The sequence below is a fragment of the Aegilops tauschii genome, chromosome 5, assembly GCF_002575655.3.
Source record: "Aegilops tauschii subsp. strangulata cultivar AL8/78 chromosome 5, Aet v6.0, whole genome shotgun sequence".
In the NCBI taxonomy this organism is placed as follows: domain Eukaryota; kingdom Viridiplantae; phylum Streptophyta; class Magnoliopsida; order Poales; family Poaceae; genus Aegilops; species Aegilops tauschii.
Genome location: NC_053039.3, coordinates 189,344,271 through 189,368,870, shown reverse-complemented (window position 1 = coordinate 189,368,870; position 24,600 = coordinate 189,344,271). Strand labels below are relative to the sequence as shown.

The following is a 24,600-nucleotide window of genomic DNA, read 5'->3' as shown; positions in this document are numbered from 1 at the left end:
TTGCTCTCCCGAGCACAAAACGGAGAATAGCAAGCACAAATTTGTTTAGATAAAAATATGAGTTTTTTATAAACTTCGAACTTCTCTATTATTTTAATTTGAACTTCCCTATTTTTCTTTTAGAGAAAAATATGGTTTTCAAATAGGCATCAAACAATTTCTTTAATATTGAAGTCCATACTTTTATTTTTCCTAGAATTGGAAAGAATTTTGAGTTTTCCATATACATTGAACTAACCCATCATTTTAATTTTCAGTTTTATTCTATTAGTAACGATGAAAATCTAAGTTTTTTATAAACATCATAACTCCTCCATTATTTTTAATTTGAACTTCCTTGTTTTATTCTTTTTAATAACAGGGAAAATCCTAATTTTGTAAATAAACCCCAAACCACTCTGTTCTTTAAAATTAAACTTGTTGTTTTTTGAGAAATGGAAAATCCATTTTTTATAAACACTGTACTGCTCTATTTTTTATATTTGAACTTCTTAGGGTTTATTTTATTTGAAAATTTGGCACAAAGGTATACATTGTCAACTACTAGCAGATACACATGACACTTAAATTAAGAACAATTGAAGCCTCAAATGATCATTTAAGTACATGATAAATTCCAAAATAAGCAACCCTTTTTCAAATGCATCATAGTAGATCAGATTTAGCTTCTTTGAAAATTGACATTTCTTTTTCTTTTTTTGACATCATGCTTTGTGGAAAACAATCTTCCAGTTTGCGAGCAGTCTTAAAAATGGCAACAATAGATAAAAAAAATTATACATCAAGAGCACAAAATGTAGAAGAAACTTCTCGAATTCTCTCCACGGATGTCAAGTCAATTTTTTCGTGAGCCAAATACATAAACAATCGAAGAAGAAAAAGGCATACTTTTGTATAAAAAAGACATGTTGTATCTCTCATTCCTCACCACACTCTGAATGAGAAAAGGTACAAGAACACATTTTTTGGATGGTTGGTGCTCCCTTGAGCTTGGGGAAATAACTACAGAGAACCAAAATTGATTTTTTTATGTTGGTGCTTCAGGCGAACGAAACCACCTGCTCCTTGAATTACTTCATCAGTAGGATAACACAGCGGACATCGACGGGCGTCTGTGCTCATCTTTTTTCTTGTTTTTGGTGAAGTTAGTTTTTTGGCCTGCAGATTTGTAGTAGCATTGCAGGGCAAGCATAAAACAACCATCTTTGTTGAAATAAAATGGGTGAAAAATGACAGAGTGTATGAAATCAGAAGTACGAGGCCGAAACCTTCCTCATCTGAGCATGGCAGGAGTGGGATTTCGGGGGCCCTGTAGTTGTGAACCTCCACGGGCCGCGTACTTGAACGGCCGGAGGAGGCGTCGATGAACGCCATGGTGCGGCAGTGAAGCTGCACCGGTAGGAGTCTGCGCGGTGGTGAGGGAGCCTCTGCCTGGCAGCATCATCAGGATGGGCTCTCTGATACACCACTGTTGACAAAACCAAAGCCGATTGTGGTGACCAGGTAGACCACTGCAAGAAGGTAGGATGGGCTCTCCGATACACCACTGTTGACAAAACCAAAGCCAAACAACGAGCCATTAGAGAGCAGAAATATTCCATTGGTTATCAAATATATTTCTGAATACTGCCGCTGCATGTTATCCAGAGGTTGGGTAAGACAAGTATCCACAGCATAATAAAGCGTGGCATATGCACCGTGCATTCATGTGTATAAAAGGTGAGCCCTTCAAGTTGGAAATCTTCAGAAACCATTCATTCATTGACGTCCTCTGAAATGTTCACAAGACAATTAGAATATCAGTTGGTAGAGGAAATATTGGTTTCACACGCAAGAGAGCAAAAATAGATATTGATGGGAGAACGGGCACGCGGGAGCGTAGATGGGCAGCAACGCTCCGACCTGTCGAATACAGCCTGAAGGAGTAACCTCCCGCTGCCATCCATCTGTAGATGCAGGTCGAGACCTCCTCTAGCTGCAGGCCGAGGACTCCTCCTTCTGCAAGTGGTGGCCAGGTGGCTCGATGGACGGCGACGGGGTGCGCCGGTGGGGAGCATGGAGCACTGATCGGAGGTGAAACCTTCAAGAGAAAAGCCGATTAGTGCTCTCGTCGGCCACAAATGTCTCTATCTCTCTCCATGAAACACAAGGCTTGATACAAGTACACAAAAACAATTAACTCTCCACGGCGTTGATGCATTTTTGGAAATATAAACTTGGAAGAAAACTGTGAAACTGAAACCAACTAACCAAAACATCATTTTTTTGCACCTACACATATAGCTGAACTTCAGACACTGGCTACGAGCACTAGCTACCCGAGCCGTCGTCGAAGTCGAGAGAGAACAGAGGTGACTGGGCATGGCGAGTGCACCGGTGGTTGCCGTCAGTTGCCATCGATCTCACTCGTCTGTGGTCATCAAAACCCACGCGGTGTAGGGACGGACGGATCCCGCAGCCAAAATCCCAGCAGAGCCCAACCGGTGCGTGAGGAATTAAGAAGGGAGGAGGGAGACGACAGCAGGGGAGGGTCGCCGGTGAGGAGAACAATGCCAGTGGAGGGTCGCCGTGGCGAACCTTTCGGGGTGGGGATGGAAGCACGGGAGCCTGAGGAGAAGCTGAGGTTGAGGTAGACAGGGACCACGGCGGCGATTGGTAGAGGAAGCGGCCCCGGCGAAGGTTGGGAGAGGAGGCGGGGGGTGTACTGGCGCGTCGTGGCAGAGGAGATCCAGGGGCGACGGCTGTCAGCGGTGCGGGGCCCTGGGCATCGCTCTGGGGCAGCGTTGTTGCCTGGGCGGCAAAGCTCGGGGGGCTGGTGAGAGTAGGGGATGGGGGCGCGGGCCCTGGGCGACGCTCCAGAGTAGTGTCCCGTCGGCGGGCGGTGGCGCTCGGGAGCAGGGGCCTGGCGGCAGGGGGCGGTGCTCGGGAACAGTGTGGCGGGGGTGTGGAGGCGACAGAGGTGGTTGGGGCGGAGGGCGCGCGGCGCGGTCTGGCGTGGAGCTGGCCGGCGCGTGGTGGCGGCGCATCCGGGGCGTCGCCGGTGGTTAGGGACGGCGGCGGCGATTGGGAGCAGGGTGGGGGCGCCGCGTGCGGTTGGGGGTAGGGAGGGCGGAGGGGGCCGACGGCGCGTTAGAATCGGGAGGTTGGGGAGAGCTCGTAGGTGAGGTTTCTTTTTCTTCTTTTTTCTATCGGTTCGGGGAGTTCGGGAACACCTCGTCGCTTCTTATAGGTCTGATCGTGATCCAAATAGTTATTCTAATTCCAGAATTAGAATAGTGCTGTCATATATATATATAATCCATCTTATTATTCGGTGGTAGTTATCCACATGTCTCATATATTACCATGCAGTACTATATATACTATTTTATTATTTTAAATATGTTCATATACTATATCTAAGATATTTCAAAACAAGTTATATGAAAAAAATGCACATGAGTCCATAGTTTTTATTATATTTGTGAAATACGTACATATTTGTACGTAAAAAAACATATTCAAAATATGATACATACTAACTAAAAGTTAGTATATATACTACCTAATTATTGTTATATACTACATACTACATGTATATACTCCCGATTTCAACAGATACTACATACAACATACAAAACTGAAGTGGTGGTAACTACCACTGCTTGTACGAAACATTTGTCATATATATATATATATATATATATATATATATATATATATATATATATATATATATATACCATCACTTTAGTTTTGTAGTTGTATGTAGTATCTATAATATTAGAGAGTACGGGTCAGTTTGATTGCTGTCCTGGGCTGCATGCCTGGACAAAAACGCTGCCTGGCCAGGCACATCGAATACAAATTTCCTGGCCTGGTCAGGCTCCCTAGACTAGTATGCGTTTGGATCATGTTCTGGGCCTGGGAAATATTTATGGATTAAAATATTTAGAAGTAGACGGTGTCAGCCCATAACCCATGTCAAAAGCGCTCGGATTAGCTCCAGGCTAACACCGGACATCACCCAGGCTATCGAAAACGGATGCCTGGCAGGCTAATCACCTGCCTGCGTGATCTAGGCCAGGCTTGGACTACTTCTTTCAGGGCTTCAACCAAACAAACACAGTTAGATCTCAGGCAAGCTTCAGGCGAGGCATCACAGACCGAGGAAGCGAATCAAACACGCTCTACGTGCACGTAATATGTAGTATATAAGAATGTTTAGATAGTATATATACTACTTTTTAGGTAATATGCATCGTATTTTGAGTATGCTTTTTTTACGTACAAATATATACGTATTTCACTAATATAATAAAAACCATGGGTCAACTTGTAATTTTTTCATGTAACTCACTTAGGAATATGTTATATATAATATATGAACATATTTATAATGATAAAGTAGTATATATAATACAATATGATAGCATATGAGATATGTGGGGTAACTACCATTGGGTGGTAAGATGAATTTTTCATATATATATATATACACACACACACACATCTGGGCTATTCTGTTTCACGTAACAAAATATTATTCTGTTACCCTACTTGAACTGATGGTTTAGGCGGTTGTACTAATGATTTTCATCTCGTTGAACTGATCGTCTTTTCGTCCGAATGGGGCGTGTAATATATTGTTGGAAAGCTCTTGACATCTACATTACAAGTATATAGGATTTTTTTTTTGTAAAATCATCATGGTTTAAGAGCAGTTTTGAAAAAACCGTTTTTTCAAAACCGAAAACGTGAATTGTATTTCAGACTTAATTTTCAAACGGTTTGTCGGAATTGAGCAAATAAGATGACATTGAAAAGCTGGTGAAAATCCGCTTCTTCAATTTATCTATTGTTTTTTCAAATTCTATACAATTTAAAAGTAATTTAAAAAACGGTGAAATTCTGGGTGAAACGTATTTTCGCTTTTTTTGCAAATGGTTTGTCGGATTGACGCAAGTGATACGGCGTTGGAAAGCTATGGAAATGCGCAACTTTTTTGTATAGAAATGTTTTTCTAATGCTTTACGGTTTAAACTCGAATTAGAATACGGTCAAATTTGATTTCGAACGCGATTTTTTTAAAAGTTTGTCGAAATGGGGTAAATAATATACCGTTGGAAAGATATCGAAGATGCAAAACTTAGTCATGTTGAATATTTTCTCAAATTCGCAACCATTGGAGAGTAATTTTGAATATGGTGAGATTCATCGTGTTGTTTTTCCGGTCAAAAAACAGAGTACTCGATTCCTTTTGTGTGTTTGTGCTGAGGTATTTTTCACAGTAGTTTTGAATGGTTCTGGAGAGAGTACTTGAACGGATATCTATATGGTACTGTACTGAGCATGTTTTCACATACTAGACTTTACTGTGTATTTTCGGTATAATTTTCCTCGTATTCTCAATGGTATCATCATGCCCGAACTTGCATAGTTTATACTGTTGAACTGAATGATTTTTTAATAAAACAAAAATGTTTTGTGTTTTCTTTTGAACTCAACATTGTTTTGCGATGGTATTCTGGACTTCTCTCATTTTGAATGGTTCCGAAAAAAGAGTACTTGAACGGATATCTGTATGGTTTTGTACTGAGCGTGTTTTCATATACTGAACGTGTTTTGTGACGATATTCTGAACTTCTCTCATTTTGAACTCAGCTCCTTGAGCGACCGGCCACAAAACAAGAAGTTAAGTCGTACTGTTCAGCAGGAGGTCCTCGACCCCGACCGCGTATGTACTTAGTATGACGATGTATTTGTACTGCCCAAAAACATACACGGAAGCGCAAAGTAAACATTTAAGTACATTGGCGGTCACCGGGATAGTCACAAGCACAAAAACTTTTTCTTTGATTTGTTAACGAACTGATGATATAAACACATAGTGAACTGCTACATTTAGTGTATGTTTTCTTGTACAAGTCATATACTGAAGCAGGGATCTGGCTCCCCTGATTTGTAGAAACGATGTCAGGGGCTTAATTTAACTCCTCTATCCACAATCCAGTAGCATCGAACGTCCCTGCTTCCCTGTAGTATTCTACTAGGTAGTTGCATCCACTGCTCTGCATTCTGTACTAGCTGCTGTGGATGTACTACCTGAATGAAAACTTCAGTTTAAAAGAGGACGAAGCTGCCACCTGAAATAAAGCTTCAAAGAAAAAGAATGAGGCACAGAGACTTATGCTACTGATACTTGAGAGAAAAAAAGAGAGCATAGCTTTTACTAATTTTTGGCACTAAACGAAGCCGGTATTGTGTAAACAAATATGCATGCTACTCACAGTATGGAAGGCTCAAACACAATTAAACAACTCCGATGAGAGATGAAACAACTAGTACTTCACCGGACTGAATATGATCTAAAATTTTGACACTAAGAACAAAGTCTCCAGCATTTTTAAAAAAAGTCGGTGCAATGAAGACACAAGCGGCATTTTCTGAACGAAGCAACCTAAGAAATGAAATACTACAAGAGCTCCAACATCAGTATTTGAGAACTCATGGTGCCAATATATATCTTCGGCCAAATATGTCTTCAATAGTTTGAATTCTTGATTGTTGACAAAGTTAATTAGCATACAACTTCAGTGCTAGAAATGTTTCAAAACACAAAAGAGAAGGAGTGCCGTCAGTAGGTCCCTGTAACTTCTGAAGATTCTATTTTCTTCAATTTTACAGATCATTTCAAGGTGCTCAAACCCACTGGATAACTAGAACTAAATCAAGTCATTTTAGCCTGAATTGCAACACTTTGTTGAGTCGAATAAGCATAGCACACATGACAAGAAACTCGCTTATGCTAACGTCTCCCTTCAATTATTTACCAACTATAGTAAGATGGCATGGACAATCTTAATAAGCATAACAAGATAGCATGGACAATGAGACCAGACTTGCAACAAGAAATTATTCATTTATTAACTCATCAAGTTTCTAGAAACTATTAGCAAGATACAAACAGTACTATCTTTGTGATATATGATGGCAAAGAAAATTAGTACTAAGACAGAAAGAAGCCCGCTGAAGCTCAGTTAGATACGGAGGAGTAGTATCTTAGAAGCATGAAAATGAAGCACTATTCGGTTACTCAAATAACAAGGGGAATACATCAGATAGCTGAAGTAAAAATAAGAGTTGACTTAACTAAACTAAAAATAAGAATTGAACTGAACTAAAACTGGAAATTGAACTGAACAAAAAATAGAAATTGAACTGAAGCAATAAACTCAACCGAGACTACTATGAACTTATATATTTCGTTTGCACAGTGAATTACAAATCGCATTTGAACCACTGAGCTTTTGCACAGTGAAGTTATATTTTTTTATAGCGAGCTACACTAGAATTGAAAATGTTTTGGATCCAAAGAGACACAAAACGAGGAATATTCAACTTGTTTTTATACCATTTTGATCATTTGAACTGATAGCAATAGAAAGTAAGCAATAAGTACAAGATGAATCTTTCTGGCTGCTTATTGGGGACAATTATTAAGGTAAAGGTGTTTATCACATCTATGTGTTCAATATATTTTTTTGCAGTTCAGAATGTACAAACTATTTAAATAATTGCTGAAAATAAATGACAGAATAATAATGTAGCTACCTGCTAGCCATCATAAAAACTAGAAAAGGCATTTAGTTTAACTTTGTGCTAGTCGAGTTTTCAGAACTTTTTGAGCCACCATTTTTTTGCAAATAGTACCTCTTCCTGTGCTTCTCTCCTTTTTCATCCCTGAATATGATTGAGCTTCTTGTGAGAGTGTCGTTGACGCACGCAGAGGACTACCATCAGCGCTCAACTTGGATGGCTGCCAGCAACTGTTGTGGACGGGCCGGTGGTGGTGTGGCCCAACCAGAGGAGGTCGGTGGCTGTGCGACACGTTGCCCAGACGACACATAAGAATTGAACTGAATGGATTTTAGATATTGAACTGAACCGAAAGAAGAAACTGGACATCATACACGCATTTCTACATCAGGATTGATATAGTGTCCACATGAACTTACCTGAAGTTCAGAGATCAAGTGTAAGACATCATTTTGAAGAAGCGGCGCTGGTGGTCGGGAGATCAAGAAGAAGCACTGACTGGCTGCAAAAAATAAAAAGATAAGAACAAAGTCAAGCACCATGGTCTGCGTACAAGCAGATGGAAGAAAATTTCCAAGGAGTGGTGGCCGCCAGAGACATCATTTTTCAGTTAAAACAATGTATCTCTGTAGATAGCAGGAACAGAAGCTCTTTTAGATAACTCAATCATATATATATGAGATGGAAGAGTAAAGCAACAGGAGAATGCAATGCGAGTTTGTAAATCATGTAAAGAAAGAACAACTTGATTTTCCAAAAACCGTAGTATCCAACTAGTTCTCCACATAAAGCTCAAACAGGCCCTGCATGCTCAGCTAATTAACCACACACGTGACTGTTCTTTTGCACTACACCATACTGCACATTCACATTGGCCATGTATAAACGATTTTCTTTTAGGAATAACATCAAAAACAACAGAAAACTTAGCTTGGGAGATGGAGGAACATGAACGGGTCTGCTTCTCACCGCCGCAGCTGCAGAACATATTGATTTTCAGTAGAAGAAAAAGAATTGATCTATATGTGATCCATCACAAAACAAAGCATGCATGCATACATATATCACAAGTTCAGAACATCACAGCTCACAAGCACATCCTCTACGCTTTGGACCGTGGGAATTGTTGCAGTCCCAACACTCTGTACGTGGCCATAGTGATGCCTCCGCTTCATGTCACACAGGTGCGCGCACGGTGTTCGTCTCGCCGCCACTGTTATCGGACAGGTAGAACAGTGGCAGCCTACAAAACAGCCTCAAACATCGTCTGCTGCTTTTGTGGTGACACCTCATGTGGTCATGCAAGACAACACTGTTTCCTTTTTTCTTCTTCTAATATATATTGAACTGCTACTACCAATAACAGAAATTGTAGACTACCATTGTTTCTGCAAAGATAACCACTGTTTATCTAACTAGAGAACTACATATTTTATAAAAGGTGAACTACTAACCAGATAGCTACAAAATTTAGCAATGGTGAACCAAAGAACTACGGAATTTAGCAAATGTGAACTCCTAACCAGATAACAACAGTTTTTTCAGAAGTGGTTGGGATCTTGTGTTGGCAGTGGGGAGCCGTGGCCGGAGCATGGTGGAAGATGATCTAGAGCGTATGCTCGAGCGCGATGGAGTTGTGGACGGCGCCGAGCACATCGATGGACTGACGTCGCAGGTGTCGGTGCTAGAACCGGTAGCTCCATCTTGGCTTTACCCATGGCGTCGCGCCGGATGGCGAATGGTGCCCGGCGACCTAGTCTTGTGCGAACTGATGCGCGCGCATTACCTGGACGGCCGGGACAAGGTAGAGGCGCGTCGGCGGCCGAGAGGTGGAGACGCACCGGCGACCGAGAGGTGGAGGCGCGCCGGCGAACATGAGGAGGTGGGGGTGGGGAGGTTGGGGGCGGGGCTGGGCGGCGCCGGGGGCGGGGGAGGAGGTGGGGGCGGGGCGACAGATGTATGAGGAGGAGGGGGACGGGGCAGAGGTGGTTGTTGCCGACGCTCCGCCCTCCGCCGACGACCGCTCCTCCAGCGCTTCGTGGGAGGTCGGAGGAGGAGCCATGGCGCGTCGCGGGAGGTGGAGCCGAGGGCGTGGCGCGGCCGGAGGTGGAGGCGGGGGACGTGGCGCGCCGCCACGGGTGGATGGCGGGGGGCGTGCCCGACCCCGGAGGTGGGAGTCGGGGGAGAGGCGCGCCGCTGCGGGTGGGAGGCGAGGGGCGTGGCCGACGCTGGAGGTGGGAGTCGGGGGGCGAGGCGCGCTGCCGCAGGTGGGAGGCACCGTCGTGGCCGACGCCGGAGGTAGGAGGTGGGGGTGGGGGTGGAGGCGATCTGGTTTGAGGGGGAGTTTTTTTCCAGTCAACGAATCACCATCGGGCCCTTAGACCCGTCACGGCGCCGCGGGCTTCCTCGCTCCGGCTCCGGCTCCGGCTGCCGCTCGCTCGCCCGCGACGCCTGCCTCCAGCGGTAGGAGGCGGGTTAGGTTGGGAACGGGTCAGGAGTTTCTATATATATATATAGGTAAATTATATGGGGCACCTAGGTGTCCAGGCACCTCATTTGGATCCAACCTGTTAAGCGTTTTGTATTTGAAAATAATCACTAGTACCATCTAAATAATCTTCTTTCCTTTCTCTACCTGCATGCAATTACTTTCGCTGCCATTTATTGCAGATTGGTTTCCAAAAAACTAGAAGCTATTGATTCTCTGGAATAATTTGTTTCCTTAAACAAATTCGACTAGTCACATTAAAAATAGTTTGAACGCTCGTACTTGGTTCAGTATATATCCTATGACTTATTCTAATTTTTACTAGATACGTACAAAATAGTCCAATATATTTGTAAGTGCATACTCAGGCCCGCGAAAAAGTGCATACTCAAGATATTGTTAATGAAAATATACAAATACCCGGGGCAATTATATCTAATGAAAATACATACCGAAAATATTATACCTAATGAAAATATACATATACCCGAGGTATTGTTTCTACTGAAAATATACAGTATGTACATATACCTCGAAGTTTATGGATATATCTCGGGTATCCTAAATGAAATGAAGTTTGAATAACCAACAGTGATATAATTTGGTGCATACTCAAGTCCCAAAAAAATGCATAGTGAAAATATTCCTCAGTATGTACATATACCTCGAAGTGAAATTTATTGGTATATACCCACAAATGACACTACCTTTTAATAGGTGGATACATGTTCGTAAATTAAATACCTTGATGGATGATATGTTTCATTCCTGTAAATATGAATATCTATACAACATAATCGATAGAGATGTATTTGACGCATGATACTCAAGGATTATAATACCTCTGCTATCTTTGCAAAAATCTTTGTGAAAATCAAAATAAATTGTCATAAATTTCAATTTAAATATTAGTACATGTACATGTATACGTACACATGACGTTTGAAGCGTTTTCTATGTACCTTAGACTGCTAGTTTTCCACACACGTACATGTACAAATATAATTTAGTTACATGCACTAAAATCTGGAAACTTTAACGCATTGATGACTATCAATTAGTATTGAAATGCCATGCACGCATGCATGCATGCTTACCATAAATTTTTGTTACTACCAAATATACTCATTAACGGGTTTACCCACTAGTACTTGGATCAACGGCAATGCCATACATCCAACGGCTAGGAGGTAAGGTGCCCAGGCACCTAGGTGTCCCAAACAGCCATCCTATATATATATATATATATATATATATATATATATATATATATATATATATATATATATATGTATATATACAGCCGGTCTATTCTGCTAACACTTCCGCACTGCATGCTCAACAGAAGCGAACTGCATCGTCTTTATGAGAGAGCTGCTTCATTTTCTGGTGGTCCGCCCGCGTTTTCTGTGTGGAATCGGGTGTTGCGGGATGATTTAGTTTGTGTCTGCATCTCATTTGACCTTTATTCTTTCTAATTTACAGGAAAATCTACTAGAGTGCTTGCAAATCGAGCGATTTGGCGGACGAGCTTTCTCTGTTCGTTCGTGTTCGCGTCGGATGCGACTTTTCTGTGCTCGGATGTTGAGTTAGTAGGAAGTCTTTGATTGCGTTCATTTTAATCGGTCTGTTCACTCTACAATTTGTTAATTTTTAGGAGTTAGTTTTCAATTCCTGTGAATTTGATTGTGTGGGCGGGTGAGCTTCGTCCGCTCTTCTGTTCTTGTTAATTTTTTGGATTTTGTGCGTCGATGCGTGTTTGAATCTTGTAATTATTGTTGCTATAGGTTTGAATTCATTGTATTGCGGGTATAATCGTCATTTTTTGAATTGCAATTTTTAATGAAAGCTGATGTTGTTCGTCCAGTTGCCGTGTCTTCCATGTAATTTTTTGCGGGGGTATTTTTTGATAGTTTAGTGGTTGGACAATTTTTTGGCGAGTTATGGAAGTGCGAGTGAATTGGCACCTCTGTTAGTCTACCACATGTCTGGATTTCTACTACTTTAATTTTATTTGTTGTAGTTGTGGCATACGTTGTAGTACACTGCATTTTTGTTAGTAGTGTACTTCGTTGTAGCTGCATTACAGTGGTTATGGCAGCTTATGAGATTTCTCTTTTCTTAAACTGCATTATGTGTTCTAGAGGACTGCATAATATGCACTTTCGTACTACATTAGCAGTATGGTTAATGTTCTATTCTGCTATTAGAATAGATGGTCCATTATATGCTTGTGTTAGCTAAATAGTTATTATAACAATTTTTTTGAACTGCATACTATGAGAATTCTTTTGAACATCATATGTTAACTGCAAAGTTTCGACCATTCGCATTTCATTGTTACTGTTTAGAGGACTGCTTTTTTATATTTAGGACCACACTATGTGTTTGAGAGAACTGCATTACTGCCAGCAGCAACTTGTCAAAAAAGGGTGATAAAATGATGCAGTTGAGGTTGCATACTTTAAATAGGCATCGTTCAAAGTGTCTGATGGACATAATTTTAAAAGCATACAACATAAGCAAAGCATTAGAAATATGCCACTGATGGCTTGCTTCATATTAGACAGGCTAGAGTGCAAATATTGTAAACTTGAGGGAGTCTTCTTCTTTGTAGAAAAACACCATGGCCACTTCTCCGACCTCAAAGCCATTCTGGGGGACAAAATCTTTCCAACCAGTAGTTATGTTGATGTAGTCTTCAGAGTCGATGTGGTAGTCAGCTTGCATGTCTGCATACCCATTCTTGTGTTGTGTCTCCAAAGTAACCTTCCCTGAACTCGGAGCAGGAAATTTTATTGTGGATGACAGTTTCTGCATTTTGGAATGGGTGGAAAAAGAATTTTATAAGTAAACAACAAATGTTTTTCTTTATACTTAGGATGATTTGTTTATGTTGACTTAAATACTTACATATATATGACTACTATTTTCTAAATTAGTTGCAATGTATGAACAAACTTATATACGGAGTTGACCTCTAGTTTTACTAGGATATATATTATACTGCAACATGTTTGTACTACAAGGTCAGTTACAGTGTACTTCGCCAGCATGTTAAGAGAACTGCAACGCTGATCTACTGACCCTCCTTTTTGTTCGTGTGTTGGGGTTCTGATCTAACTAGTGTCGATACCTGGTGTGGTACTGAAGAAAAATAGGTGGAAGCATCTAGTCTTAATAGCTAACAAATCTGAACAACAATACAAATTCTGTTTTGTATTTGTTGACACTACTGAACAAATTGATTGAACTATATATTCAGATGTGGATTTGCTGCCTAGATTATGTCGAAAATTGTGAGGGAAAAAACATACCCAACTTTCCTGCAGATCTGCGGTTGTGAGGCGATGAAGAAATGGCGCCCGAAACCCCCTCTTGGGTATCATCACGCACCCGAGCATGTTGCGCCACTCGGTGTTGGTGAGCTCTAGACCTTCTGCGTACACGCATGTGTCCGCTACCGGCGCCATCCTTGCCAAACACCCGCACTTACAGTCCATGGCGGGTGCAGTGGAATTTCAGAGAAGAGCTGGGGATGGGATGAACTCTAGATCTACGATTTGAAGAAAAAGAGGAACGGGGGGAGGAGTTGTGTTAGTCTGGAGCACGAATGGATACGTTTTTATGTAACCAATTGAGCAACGGAAGTAATAAATGTTGTGGTTGGTGTTTGGTGGTGGATTGGTTCTGATTCAGTGTACGCGAATGCATTTGAGAAGCAACAGGACTACTTACATGAAAATAGCGAACTGCATTATCATATCACGACGAACTGCAGAATGCATGGTTGGGCTTGTGTTTGTGGAGTGGTATGTGGGATTTTTTAATTTTCAGTGGCCTCTCTTTTGTCTGTTGGGCCTATGTTTGGGGAGTGAAGACGCATTGGGCCCAAGTCGGCCTGTGAGCACGTCTGGTTCCCGGTGCGTTGTGTGTGCGGCCTAATGTTTAGTCCCACCTCGCCCGCAGAGGGTGCGCTTGACCTGTTTATAAGCGCTGGCGAGGCAGCCGTATCGAATTCCTCTAGTTACTTATTTGGGCGCTTATACACGGCGCTCGCTGCTCTATGCTCTCCGACCTGTGGGCCCATGTGTGCCCGGCCCCATGCATCGTGGCTCAGAACGGCTCGCCTTCTATGGGCGCAGACCTACTACGAGACTGGCTGGGGCCGGCTGCACCTGTGGTGGTCAATTTTTTCTTTGTATTTTATCTCTTAAATATTTTTTCAAATGTAGGGGCGTGCACTGCTTAGTAAATCATCCGTGCACTGCATTGATCAGGGTTCCGTACTGCATGTGCACGCATTCCGTACTACATGTACAGTTCTCATTTTGTTTTCGTGTTTTTGCTCTTATGTATTTTTTTTCAAATGTAGGGGCGTGCACTGCTTAGTAAATCATGTGTGCACTGCATTGATTATGTTTCTGTACTGCATGTTCACATATTCCGCACGACATATACCGGTCGCATTTTTCTTTTCGTGTTTTTGCTCTTATGTATTCTTTTTTCAAATTTAGGGGCGTGCACTGCTTTGTTGGGTATGTGTAAACTTCATTCGACAGAGTCTGTACTGCATTCGTACACATTTTGCACTGCATGTGTCCTATTTGCACACTACATCTTCGTTCGTTTTGTGTAGTGCTCGAATCTAATGATACATAAGCAAACAACAGAAAACAAATTATCACAAGCATTCTATACGACAAGTTCATCATCAGCAAACTAAGTTCAAGAGAAAGCAATCTAACATAATCAAAGTTCATCATTACAAGCGATTCTGCATGACAAGCAAACTAAGTTCAGCAAAAGCAAATGATCACAAGCAAACTAACGATACATAAGCAAACAACATAAAGCAAATTTGATGATAATTCTAAAACGACGCTAGCATTGTTGGCTCTTGGCCGGCACCATCTTCTTGTTCAACAGTTAGCGTCTCCCCATCCCCAGCTGCTCCTGGCACGTTTCTTGGGGGGCTCCTCCTTCTCCAGCTTTGCACGGCGAAGCCCGTCCTGGGTGAGGGTGATGCGGTTCCATATCTCGTACACTGCATAGGCGTCCTTTGCCGCGTACTCAATGTGCCTCATGGACAGAGGCAGGGTGGCCCAACGCACTACAAAAAAATACACTTCCGTGATGATACGTGTTTGTCACAGTAGGTCACGTTTTCTATCATGCATGTACATCCATGACAAATTTATGACAGAATCAAGATAGTCATACCTGTGCTGTTGTAGAAGTGTTCCATGACATTACCAAAATTATCATCACGGAAGTGTCCACTTCCATGACAATAAATCGCGCATCACAGAAGTGCTTTCGTCAAGGGTGATCGACACGTGGCATCCACCGTAACGGAACGCCGTTAAGCTATCGGGTCTGGTTTTGGATCTGATAACCCGTTAACAGCCCGGACCAATGGAGATTTTCCACGTGTAAAATCATCATTGGTTGTAGGAAAAACGTGTCAGCTCCGTGTTGGCACAGGTGTCACTCATCCAATGGGCGAGATGCGCCTATGATATGTTAACACGTGGACCGGCCCAAAAGTGGCCCATAAAGTTTAAATGGGTCGGCCCAACTAAAGGCCCACAAGATTTTGCGGACCATAATGGGCTAGCCCAGCTAAAGGCCCGCAAGTTTTTTACGGGCCATAATGGGCCGGCCCAGGTAAAGGCCCACAAGATTTTTGCGGGCGATAATGGGCCGGCCCAGGTGAAGGCCCACAAGAATTTTGTGGACCATAATGGGCCAGCCCAGCTAAAGGCCTACGAGATTTCGCCGACATTAATGGGCCAGCCCAGCTGTAGGCCCACAAGATTTTGAGGACCCTAGTAGGCCGGCCCATTAACCGGCTGCCATGTTTTGGGCCAAATGCTAGCCCATATTTGATCCGATCCATTAATGGCTTGCCACGTTCCGGGCCCAATAATGGCCCATATGCGATCCGGCCCGTTAAAAGCCTACCATGTTCTGGGCCAAATTACGACCCAGATCTGGTCCGGCCCTTTAAGAGGCTTTGGGCTAAATTATGGCCCATATCAGATTCGGCCCGTCAACTTGATGCTATGCTTTTGGGCCCACATTTAGTAATTCGGCCTGATATTAGTTTCGGCCTGTTAAGGGCCCGTTTAACATTTCGGCCTGTTAAAAGCCCGTCATATAGTTGGGCCTAACTACGACCCGGTTTGCATCCGGCCTGCTCGCGGCCGATAATCTGATTGGGCCAAACAAGGACCGAGACAATTTTGGCCTGTTATAAGCCCATGATTTGATTGGCACATTCATGGGTCGGGGTCTATTTCGGCTTTCTGCCGGCCCGTGAGCTGTTCGGCACGTTTCAGGCCCAACCTACTTTTCAGCCTCCTAAAGGCCCATTGAGTTTTCTTGGGAAAATAGGGTCGGCGGTTTACTCGGCCTATTAAAGGCCCAAATCTACTAGTGGGCCAGTTTACATTTAGGCCTGTTAACGGACCAAGATGACGGGGCCCATGATGCGGATCATACATGGTGATTTGCATGACGGCCCGATTATGTATCGTAATTTTACGGTTTGGCCGGTTTACTGCGAAGACAGGATATATATACAGTAAAATAACTGCAGCATCGTGAATAAGAAAAAAAACCTAGACTATACAATAAAGAAATTATGGCATATTACATCCACTGGGCATCAAAGTTCGCCACTATGATAATAAAGCACCAGCAGACAGCAGATTACATACACTGGGCATCAAAGATCGCCACCAGTGCAACTAAACACGCCGACAAAATAATATACAAAACCGACAACACTTCAATAGAGTTCAAGAAAGGTTAGCCCTGCTCGGGAGCTGCAGCGCAAGCAGCTGAGCAAGCTGGTGAGACTGCACTTGTTTGACACTTATATCCTCCTCACTCTGAAAGATAAACAAGCAGACAGATGACAGGTTTTGCACATACAAGTATCAGTGCTGACAATTCATCACATTTCTTACTGACGAATAAAGTGACACAGTTTAAAATAGCATTAACACAATATGGTATTGTTCAGGTCAAGATATGGCAGGAAATGACATTGTGAAGGAGTTGGCAGCTTCACGACACCACTGGATTACAGATCAAGAACTCATAAGTATCAATGGTTAGTGTGCTGTCAATTTATCCCATTTCAGATTGGCAAAATAAGATCACTTGCTCTGTATAGTTTAATTTACATGGTATAAAGAAGGAACTTGGTTGTACAACTGAAAACTTAAATTGAGAAGGACAAACTTTTGTTTATGAACTGGAGTACATAATAAAATTTAAACATGCAATTTGATGCAAACACCAAAAATAAACAGCTGTTGTAGTCATGCCTAACCAAATATACACAACAAAGTTTGAAGGCTTGAGAAGGACAAACTTACATTATTGGTGAAGGCAGGCTCTATAAAGCCCTTGTCCATGCTGATGGGGGGGGGGCAATTCAAGAAGTTTACCACAGAATCTTCTTCATAAGCATTGCCTTTATTCTACATTTTGTTAAGAGTAAATATAGATGTGACAATATAAGAAAAAATGGAGAATATTTAAGATAAGATGAAGAGTGATGCTACATAACCAAGTAGCTATAAATGTAAGTACAACGATACAGGCAAAAGGTACAGCCAAGAGCAATGCAGAGCTAAACTTCTTCAGTACCATCGGTGTTATCCAACCTTATGGTAAGAGTAAAAATAGATCTTATGTGTAGAAAATGGAGGGCAAAGGAAAATAAGCTGCAAAGTGATGGTACATGAACAACTACCTGTCAATATAAGTACACTGATAAAGGACATCAAGTACTTACAAGAACAATGCAGAGCTAAAAAAATTCATTGACATTGGATATATTCTACACTAATGTAACCATTCATACAAATCAGATAATTTGGAGCGAACAATTGATAAGCAAGCTATCATGTATACTGCTGTCACATAATGAACCAGGTATGTATGCAAGTACAGTGATACAGGACAACAGGTACTAACAAGAGCAAAGCAGCGGGCAGCATATTTGTGATATCCTGACGTTCTTTTCAAACCGGAATTCTTTTCCGAGCAGATTTCCTGCAAAAAAGATCCGTAAGGCACATGCGGAAAAGTAGAAGTTCAAATTGTCATGTGATATCATAGACAATACCTCATCCTCGGAACGAGACCAGTGCATAACAAGGTTTTCCATTCAATGTCTTCTAAATTTAGCACCGGAGACTTCACCAGAAATTCGTTTATAGACTTGCCATCAAAGTGTGATTTCCTCAGGTAACACCAATACTACTGCAATGCTTCCTTGAAAAGCGCAAGCAAGCTTTGCTCGTCATGACTATCTAGATTGACCCTCGCCTACTTACAACAATGTAATGTAAATCATTGATGTGTTCAATCAGCAGAAAACAGGAAAATAATCACCATGAATAATAGCACTTACACGTAAGTGGGACAGGAAGATGTGAAAATGGTGTTTGTCTTCACTATAATCTTCCAATGATGGGAATATATGCACGTAGTCCCTAACAACATTGAAAGCATTGTCTTTTAAACTGGGAATAACTGGAATGGGGTTCCAGTCTGCAGGAATTGGCCGTCTCTGCAGTTGGGATAGGTCTTCGGCCGGTGGACTTACTGTACTTTTTGCTGGAGTGGGATTTTTCTGTGGTACGGCTGGTGCTATGGCAACTGAAATTGACATACCTTTTGCTGGAGTGCAGGTCCTGTGTGGTGGGGCTAGTGGTGTGGCCAGTGAAGTATGGGTACAGTCTGCTGGAGTCGGTCCTACGTTTTGTGTCACTGGTTGTACAACCAATATAAGTGGGGTGTTGTCTGATTTCTCTGGCACAACCACGTTTTTCAAGGACTTTGCTGGTGCTCCTTCAGGTTCGGCAATCACCCTCTTCCTTTTTGATGTCTGATGCACAAGAACAACATTTGAGTGGAAAAACATGGTATGATGACAGATGGAATATGTATTGATAATGGATGGGCATGGCATCTCGACATATATGATGAGTAAACTAAGCAGATGGCGGTGCAACAAAGTAGAAGAAATGCAAGACAACATATGCAAGATACGCGCAATCAATAAAACCTTGGCAAATTAGAGCAGGCACCTTGATGGGTGAACATGACAGGCCATCTGCCTTTGACTCCTCGAGGTTAGAATAGTCATTAGGATCATATTCTGAACAAGAATCTACAGGTGGGGAGCGTATGAGTTTCATTGCATCCAGAATGGCACTCAATGCCTTGGTGCCAATTTTGTAAGTCATTGCAGAGTTCCACAATATTCTTCTGATGCGCGGATTCTGATATTCACTGTAATTACGTATAATATCTGAGAACCATGAAAACATAAATAGTTGTGAGATTATCTTTGTAATGCAGAGGATATTCTAATATAGGAGCGCCCCTGTAAACACTTGTGTTCTATCACTGGATTTTGATGAGAGAGCTCATGTGTGCTGTAATATGGTGCGTGCATTTATATAATCTGGCACAAGTACACAAAAAAATAGGCTCCAGAAGTAAGGATAGTTGGCACATGATAGGTTCAAAATATACTGTATAGAGAGTTAATTGCCAAACCATGATAACAAGAGCACACAACAACTAGGCAGATCATAGTGTACATAAAAGGGGTACACCATAACCACGATATATAAATCGGGAAAGTGGAACTGGCTTGAAAGTATGGTGTTGTATTGCCGCTAGTAATTGAAAGCCTATCGATCAAGTACATGCCAGCTCTATCAGCTGTTGACTGCAGATGTCCCTGCTCCCCTTCCTGACAAGGAACATACTATACGTACTAAATACAAAATAACAAAAGTGGAACATGTTAAAGAACAGAAGAGGAAGCATATTCTTGAGGTTCCGCTTAATTGCATACAATGTTGGTTGCCCACTCATGATGAATCACAGCGCCCAAAGAAATGCAATTCCATGCTGTCTCTCTATATGTGGCAATTTTGAACAGGAGTCATTAGGATCATATTCTGAACAAGAGTCAACAGGTGGGGAGCGTATGAGTTTCATTGCATCCAGAATGGCACTCAATGCCTTGGTGCCAATTTTGTAAGTCATTGCGGTGTTTAGCTTCAAGAGTGGACTGCTGCTAGTGCGACACAAAGCAGCTACATAGATCATAGTGTAGATATAATGGGAAAACCATAAGCATCAGAGTAAAATCAGCAAAGTGGAACTTGCTGGAATATATGTGCTAGTATTGCCGGTACGGCTAGAAAGGCTTCGGATACCAGCTCTCTTCAACTGAAGGTGCAGTACTGTTAATATCAGTGTAACTCTCAAAGGCGACACAGCTCCCCGCATTTTCTTGCTATTCTTATAGGATTCAAGTGGGCAGGCCACTACAAATCCTATTCCCATGTTTACAAAATTCTACGAATCAAAGAGGCCCGACGAGTTCAAAGTGTCCATACCAACCGACCGTATAGACCTCTACACTGCAAATGTCCCTGCTCATCTTCACTACAAGGAATATACTGTACTACTATCATACTCCCTCCGTTCCAAAATATAAGCCTTGGTAGAGATTTCCACTATGGATCACATACAGATGTATCCAGATACATTTTAGAGTGTAGATTCACTCATTTTGCTCCATATGTAGTCCATGGTGGAATCTATACAAAGACTTGTATTTAGGAACGGAGAGAGTACTTATTAAAGAAGAACGGAAGAGGAACATGGTAAAGAAGAGCAAGCAGATTTTGGATAATAAAATGTTCGTTGCGCAGTGCCCACACATGATGAACCAGAGCGCATTAAGAAAGCAACTCCCTGCTGTCTCTCTATATGTGGTGCACGTGCTTTTTCAAAAGTAAAGTAGGAACATTAGCTGACCAATTAAATGTTATCTGTTTTAGTAATATCATCATCATATCAGATTCGTACTTGAGCAACAAGTTTGGAATTATGAGTGGCACGTTGTTTAGCTTGATGGATTCAGGAGCAGTGCTAACAGGTATGATGATGGTACTGAATATAAAGGCATGTCTGCATTTGGGTCAGTCGACCATTTCAGGCGGTTGGATGAAGATCCTACGTCTCCTAACCCTTCTTCTTCCTCGTCTCTGATTCTTCCCATACAGAACACCGCACGGGCCGCCGGCCGGACCATCGGCCCCCACCGCCTGTGTTCCTCCGCCACCCCCACCCCCGCCCCCACCCGCGTCGAGTTTTTTCGTTCAGCGAGGCCCCACCACCCCCCAACCGAAGTCCCCACCCGAGCCCCTTCGTTCGCACCGGCGAACTCCGGCGAGCTCTGAAAAATTGACTGACCCAATTTTGAAATGTAGTCTACTGTGATTTAACTAGTGTGGAATATAAAAGGGGAAAACCATAAGCATTGGGAGTATAGTGTTGAGCGTGCCATGGTGGATCTGAAGGTGCAAACCGGACAAAGGCAACTTCGCAACCAATGTTTGCTCTCAACTAGCAAGTAAGTGATGGACAAGAAATCAGAGTAAAGCAGTGGCGATCTATTTTCTTGCTGCGATAAATAAGTTGAGAAGATACGAAAGAGTACCGCCTCTAGTGCGGTGCCGTGTATGCATCTGCTGAGAATTTGACGGTGCTGCGGTAGCGATGGCTGTCGGCGGCGTGGAAGCAGATCTAGGAGGGTAGACGGTGGCGGTGGGGCGCGATGGACGAGACGGTCGTAGGAGCGGTGCCGGCAAGGTGGACGACGGCGGGGATGAAGCGAGAGGACGGGATGCAAGGATCCCGGTCCGAAGCCGTGGATGAGAGAGCTCGATTTCTTGTAATGGACGGCGGCGTCGGGGTATCAGCTCCGGCATGGTGGAGGAGGACGGCGGTGGATGGGGTGGTGGACGGAGGAGGCTGGGGTGGAGAGGGTGTTTTGGCGCCCACGGAGTACGAATGGGGAAATGGAGGTGGAGAGGAAGGGGGAACCATGTCTTCAGGGAGCGCTTGTCTCAAATGCGAGGAAATTTACAAACTTAGCCCCCGTTTCAAATTTCCTACATCACGACAATATTAGTCGGTTGGGGATAGGACGGTAATCTCGCATACACCAAATATTTGCCGACGAGAGTTTGTTTTTGGCGCCCACCGTGTATGAATCAGGGAGGGAGTCAATTTCGGCCGAGGACACACTGTGTTTTGGCACCCACCGTGTATGAATCCGGGTGAGAGGCGGTTATGTCATGTTTGAGTGAAATTACAAACCTACCCCTATTGAAACCTATAGAAATCGAGCAGATAGGCTTTGCGTGGCAGGGATAGGCAGTAGTAATTTCCATCCCGCAGATTTTGGTTTCGGGCGGTTACTGCGACTTTCCCTGCTTCGTTCAAATTTTGCAGAGTGCACGTTTACCGTGCCGACTCAATTCGAATCCCGTTTGTATTCTATTTTTTCTTCGGGCGGGATCCATTTTCGATTGGAATAAAATTCTATATAAATCATTTTTTATATATATACTTTCAAAAGCACAACACCCTTTATACATAAATATGGTTTACAAATGGCATGATCTCAGATTCATAAGGTTGTATCCATCAATTTGGATTTTCAAATATTTGAAACCACTTTATGTTGAAATCCAATGTATGCATTCCTCGCTAACTGTCTCCAATTAATGTGTGTTTCATGCGGTTTTTTTTTACTTCTCAAACATGTATAATGTGTTTCACACACGCAACATATAGTGTATCCCGTTTAGACATTAATTGCATATAAACCATGCATTGTTTCTAATTAAAGAATCTATGGATCACCAATATTGATAAACTATATAACATTACATGTGTCCCGAAATTCAAATGAATATGCATGTTTGATACACCAATTTGCGTTATGATATTATCGATGTCGTGATCTCCAGTTTAAATATTTGAATCCCATTTAATCCAGATATTCGTCTCATATAACTATCACGCATGCTTATATAGGACTATCTCTCTAGACCTATACGCGTTCATCGTCTCTCGGGTATCTCTCGTGCTACCTGTATGTCGACAATGATCTTTTATCTTCGTAACACATTGACGGTACTCTCTCCCTCGACCTTTGCCACTCTATCTCTCTCTAAGTATATCTCGCTCCCTGCTTTGTGTCTCTAACTATGATTCTCCATGTGGAATCTCTTTCTCTCACACAAACACAAAACTTTGTCTTCCGGGGTCTCATTTCTCTCTACTATTCCCCCGTGTGCCACTCGCACACCCCTAATACAGAGATGTCTTTCGCTCCTTAGGTATGAGAACCTACGACTCTTCCTCTTAGATATCTCTTTCTCACACACAAACACAAACTCTGTCTCCCAGGGTCTCATATTTCTCCACTGTTCTCTTGCATGTCGCTCACACACACTGTCTCTCCCTAGAGATATCTTGCGTTCCCTCATATGTTTCTCTAGCTATCACTCTCGTTTTGAAATATCTTTCTGTCTCGCAGACACAAAACTCCGTCTCTCAGGATCTCATTTCTCTCCGATATTTGTTTGTATGTGAGTCACATGCACCCTTTCTTCATCTCTCTCACACCCACACCCATAACTCAGCCTTCTGATCCACTCGACTCCTATCTCTAACGCACACTAGCTAGCATCTTTATCTTTCTATTTATCTGTTTCTCCATCAACCTTCTTTCATTTATAGGTTGATCTCTTTTGCACAATCGTTGTGCCTCACTCCCTCTGCTCGCCATAGATGCATGCTCCAGCCCACGCCACTATCTCTTAAAGACAAAAACACATGCTCAATTGTCGGGCCTTCTTCCCTGCATTCTCGCATGCATGCATATTGTCATACCGATCCGTCTCTCCCATGTCGTTGATCTTAGCTTATGACTTATGTCTTCTTTCTTTTATCTCGATCATGCGCGCGCGCACACACACACACACATCCCACATATACATGTATACCTCTCACACATGCACGTTGAAGGTCTCTATGTCTCCATACGTAGTTAATTACCCTCAACCCTAACGCCACATCAAATCGTTCTCTTCTTGTGTGCACATAACTTCCGCCTGGATGGGTAAAACACACACTCACACTTAACAATCTCCTTGTAGCTACCCCCCTCTCACTCTTCCCCTATATCCCCGAAACCAATAAGACCATCCCTTCGTTTAATTCCCGCCTACATGCACCATCGATATATAGTAGTCTTCCTTGGTGTCTCTCGAACAAGCACGTTCTCTCGATGTCGACTACTCTCACGCGCACACACCTTCTCTTCCCTCTCTACGGGCATTTTCTCTCTCGCACCCCATCGTTGGTGGCCTCTGCCATACAAATCACCTCTCTATGATGAAGCCATGCACACTTAAATTACATCCACCACCGAAGACCCCACGACACACACACACACACACAAACAAACACACACACACACACACGCACGCACCCACCCACCCACCCACACACACAGTAAGACTCCATCACACACACACGCACACACACACACTAAGACTCCATCTCTCTCTCTCTCCCACACACACACACACACACTGAGACTCCATCTCACACACACATGCTCTAGG

At 42.8% G+C, this 24,600-nt stretch overlaps 1 long non-coding RNA gene and 2 other non-coding genes across 8 annotated transcripts; all 3 read right to left on the bottom strand.

Moving 5' to 3' along the window:
* Positions 1 to 797: 797 nt before the first annotated feature.
* LOC109768085 (uncharacterized) lies at positions 798 to 3,195 on the bottom strand. Of its 4 annotated transcripts, none has more exons than XR_012184472.1 (5): positions 2,251 to 3,195; positions 1,903 to 2,080; positions 1,698 to 1,771; positions 1,269 to 1,546; positions 798 to 1,158 (listed from the first exon to the last, which is right to left on the bottom strand). It is a non-coding gene; the product is annotated as an uncharacterized protein (transcript). The 4 variants fall into 4 exon arrangements; XR_012184474.1 differs by having other exon boundaries at positions 2,272 to 3,195; XR_012184471.1 differs by having other exon boundaries at positions 2,276 to 3,195.
* A 2,621-nt stretch (positions 3,196 to 5,816) lies between these two features.
* Positions 5,817 to 10,060, bottom strand: LOC109768083 (uncharacterized). Of its 3 annotated transcripts, XR_002234031.4 has the most exons (5): positions 9,102 to 10,060; positions 8,638 to 8,966; positions 7,998 to 8,555; positions 7,693 to 7,859; positions 5,817 to 6,125 (listed from the first exon to the last, which is right to left on the bottom strand). It is a non-coding gene; the product is annotated as an uncharacterized lncRNA (long non-coding RNA). The 3 variants fall into 3 exon arrangements; XR_012184476.1 differs by lacking the exon at positions 8,638 to 8,966 and having other exon boundaries at positions 9,102 to 9,955; XR_005756650.3 differs by lacking the exon at positions 9,102 to 10,060 and having other exon boundaries at positions 8,663 to 8,988.
* On the bottom strand, positions 7,962 to 8,024 carry LOC120965739 (small nucleolar RNA snoR101). Its single transcript, XR_005758763.1, has one exon. It is a non-coding gene; the product is annotated as a small nucleolar RNA snoR101 (small nucleolar RNA).
* Positions 10,061 to 24,600: the final 14,540 nt, after the last annotated feature.